The sequence below is a fragment of the Sarcophilus harrisii genome, chromosome 3 (assembly GCF_902635505.1).
Source record: "Sarcophilus harrisii chromosome 3, mSarHar1.11, whole genome shotgun sequence".
In the NCBI taxonomy this organism is placed as follows: domain Eukaryota; kingdom Metazoa; phylum Chordata; class Mammalia; order Dasyuromorphia; family Dasyuridae; genus Sarcophilus; species Sarcophilus harrisii.
In genome coordinates, this window is record NC_045428.1 from 608510662 (window position 1) to 608514989 (window position 4328).

The following is a 4328-nucleotide window of genomic DNA, read 5'->3' on the forward strand; positions in this document are numbered from 1 at the left end:
TTTGACAGCTTCCCACAAGAAGAATTCTATTACTAAGGGGGCCATTGAACCTTATATCCAATGTCCTGCCTCTGTCCTCTAATGCCAAACACAACAACTGTACTTCCTCTCTCACTTAACAGTCCTGCAGATGCTTGTGTAACTGCCTCACACTAATCACACCTAAGTCAAACCTGGGAAAGATTTTCACTTAAAAAGGTGTAGAGGGCTGAAACTCTGAAAAAGGTGTGCTTGAATCAGACAATGAGCACTTAAGGCTAATTACCTATTCGATGTGAGACAACTCTATAGCATATGTTTGTGTAAATGGCTCTGCTCACTGTTTGGTGTTAAGATAATTGTAGACAAGGATTTGAGGGTAGGGTGTGAGGGTGCAGGGTGCAGCAGGATGAGGAGAGAGGCTGGTGATTCTGGACTCGAGAATCCAAGATTCTGCTTGGCTGCCTCTTTCACTTTTCCCCCTAAAGACCAAGGACTTTGATTTATCCTGACTCTGGCTAATCCTGAGGCCATCCAGAGAGCTAGCCTGTACTTCACAAAAAGGCCCTGGGCTCCCAGTGCATCCCAAACCATCACCATCCAGGACCATCTCCAGTCTTCCTGATCTAGATCTTGCCACTGGTCCCAGATGGCTCTGGAGGAGGCTGGAAACTTTGAAAAATTCACCCTTACTCATTTGCATCTCATGGTATCACCTGCAAAATGGCATAGTCCTCTTTCAAAACAAAGGCCAAAAATAACAGGAGTCAAATACAGGAGGTTCAGACTTCCTAGTTGAATCAATCAATCAAAGATGTAAAAGGTTACCAACAGGTATAATTCCCAGCCATTTCTACTGAATTAATTAAGCAACTAACCAAAAGTATAGAATAGGTACAAAAAATCTTTAACTTATTTGGAAGGAGGAAATGTTTTGAGCTGTGGGATAAATTGGGATCAGACTATGCAGGAAGAATATTGGGATTGGCTAAAGAAAAATCAGCATATTCTTGAGGGATTAAATAAAACAGCAACCCATTTCAGAATCCAATTTGCCAGTTGCAGGCAAGCCTAATTGTGGAGTGGTTCCAGGCAAATCCTTGAAAGGAAATCACTAGAGGAGGGCAAGAACTGAGTCTTCCCTTTCCCCTTCCTTGTTTAGAAAAAAATATTGAGAACATCAAAAATCAGAAGATTTAGACATCCCAAGAATAACAATGGCTGATCAGAGCTTCTCTATCAGAAGTCAAGGAAAAATGGAAACAACAAGGAAACCTTTGAAAACAGCTTTCTTGTCTCACTTATGTCCTGTGTTCTCCAGAAGCATCTACTTCTTGTAATTATGCTTTACAAAAGCATGAATGGGAGACCATCTAGAGTTCCCACTGCCATCTTCTATATATTTTCACCATCCTTCCAAAAATGCAGAGACCAGAGCATAATTATCACTGTCCCCACAGGCACAAGTCTAGAGTCTATTAATCAATGTAGCCCAAGATTGCATTAGCTTTTTTGTCTGACATACACTAATGATTCATATTGAATTGCCAATACATAAAAAAATCAGATCTTTTTCAGAAAACTCTCCTGTAACTATAGCAGTCACATCTTTTCTCTTATCAAGTTAGGAGACAGGATTTGCACTGTCCAGAAAAAAGAACAGAAACAAAGACTTTGCCTTCTGGTAGACACAAAGAACAAAGGAAGAAATGTGAGCCAGAAGGGGGTAGGATCATAATCTTGACTTCTTATCTTATTTTTCATCTTCCTAATGCACCCGAGGGAATAAATACTCTTTACTATACCCTTAAAAGCTAGTCCTCTCCTTATTCTTAATCATCATTTTTAAAAGTATGTCCTTTCCTCCAAAGGGAACCTGCACTTGCACTGGAAATTTCACTTTATTTGATTCAGCCTAGTATCTGAGCCTGTCTAGCTCTTTCTAAATTCATTGGGTTGAATCTCATAAAATTAAATATAAAGTCTTAGACCTGGAATCTAAAATGATATCACATGAATTTAGGAGGGAAACATGAAACAATTGTGCCTAGAAAGAAAGGAGTGTGTCTAGAAAAGATGGGAAGGTAATTTATGGACTGTAAGTTCAAAATAAATTGGCAGGGGGACCAGTTCTGAGGGAGGGAGTTTGAGCCAGAACGGCTACCAATTTCCAAGGTAAGTTTCCTTAAGTGAGATCAGGAAGAGCAGAAAACTAAGCCAGAAACAAAACATTAACCACTTTCTCTTGGTTTGTTGTACAAATCAGATCATGAAAGCTGAGCCTATTCATTTTAGCTAAAAAAATAAATATTATGATCCAATAATGTGTAAATGACAGAAGGCATCCTTAAGTCACACAAGCAGAGTCATTGCAGAGAAATCCCTGACTTTGTCTAAAGCATGGAAGGAGTCATGTCTTGGGTTCTTCTCAGGTGAGAATAAGATGGCATAAAGTCCTTGTGTTTCTCTCCAGGTCCCTCAGGCTCAGACTGAAATTCTTCTGCTCACCACATCAAGAACATGATTCCTATGGATATTTTCCTGAGCATTGTCTTCTTGGCCCAGACAGGAATCGGGATTCAGGGAAACCTCTTCCTACTTTATCTCTTCAGCTTCTTGTTCTTCACTGGTCAGAGGCTGAGGCCCATAGATCTCATTCTCTCCCAGCTGACTTTGGCCAACTCCTTGGTACTTCTCCAAGGGCTTCCTTCAGGGATTGGTAACTTTGGGTGTGAAAATTTTTCTGGATGATATTGGCTGTAAAATTATATTCTACCTTCATAGAGTAGGTCGGGGGCTTTCCCTTAGCATAACTTGCCTCCTGAGTGGTTTGCAGGCCATCATCATCAGTCCCCAGAACTCCAGGTTCATAAAGTTTAAAATCAGAATCCTAAAATACATAATCCTTCTATTCTCTTTTGCTGGATTTTCTCCGTGCTGCAAAATATTATTTTACTTGAGAAACTTAAAGGACCAAGGAGCACCAGAAACACCTCAGAGACAAAAGAATTCTGGTTATGTTCTGTTACTGTGACTCCTATTAGTGTCCCACCCATGCAATTGTGTTCTCCCTGCCTGATGCTGTGTGTATGACCTTCATCAGCTTTACCAGTGGCTACAAGGTTTATCTCTTGTATGAGCACCACAAGAGAGTCCAGCAGTTTCACTCTGACAGATTTCTCCCTAGAGCCTCCCCAGAGACCAGAGCCACTCAGATGATCCTCCTGCTGGTGAGCACCTTTGTTACTTTTTACTTGCTCAATTCAATCTTGGCAGCACGTATGCACTTAAGGACACCTAGACCTTGGCTGCTGCATAGCTCTGCTTTCTTAGCTTCCTGTTTCCCAATGGTTAGTCCCTTTGTGCTGATCAGCAGTGACTCACAAATCCTGAAGTACTATAGGGCTGTCCATGGGAGGAAAAGTCCTCATAATGAACCTGACTACAGTAATACCCAGTCCCTAATCTCTTTCCAGGCTTTGGTCAAACAGAAAAATTCACTAAATGATCTTAAGCCAGAAGTGTCAAAACAGATCCAGAATCCTCATGTAGCTATTTGAACTAGCTCCAAATTCACAGAAAGAAGACAGTTGAAAATAGAGTCAGGGCTTGAATTCAAGTGGAAGGCACCTGTCACTAGCCTCCTGAGAAAACCAGATTATTAAATTGGTAAAGCCTCTGCCTGCATTTTTGATTTCCTTCACAGGCTAATAGTACACTATTTCAAAGTCTGATTCTTTTTGTACAGCAAAATAACTCTTTGGACATGTATACGTATACTGTATTTAACTTATACTTTAGCATATTTAACATGTATTGGTCAACCTGCCATCTGGGGAGGGGTGGGGAAGGAGGGAAAAAGTTGGAACAAAAGGTTTTGCAATTGTCAATGCTGAAAAATTATCCATGCAGATATCTTGTAAATAAAAAGCTATAACTAAATAAATAAATTAAATTAAAATTTTTAAAAAGCCATAAGACCTATCTAATCTAATGCATAGCAAAACAAAAATACCATTTGCAACACCCATAACTTGTAGCCTTCCCTCTTTCAGCACCTTCATTTAAGGATCTTCCTGTCTCTCCAGGGGCAGCCCTTACCACTGATTTTTAAGTTTTTCCTTACCTTTGACACCAGGATAATTCTCAAATCATTCGTGCATGTGTTTTGAAAATAACAAGCTTTAAAAATTAAAAAGAAGTCAAAGAATACAATTGCCTTTCTGTCTCCTTGTACCATTATCATCCTCTCACATGACACATGGCTTTGTGCAACTTTAAAGGGTCCATCAAGCTAAACTGTCATTCATTTAGGTTCATTCATCCCTTAGGAGACACCCAGATGCCAT

At 40.0% G+C, this 4328-nt stretch overlaps 1 pseudogene; it reads left to right on the top strand.

Annotated features, from left to right (window-relative positions):
* The first annotated feature begins 2446 nt into the window (after positions 1 to 2446).
* Positions 2447 to 3539, top strand: LOC116422739 (annotated as a pseudogene).
* Positions 3540 to 4328: the final 789 nt, after the last annotated feature.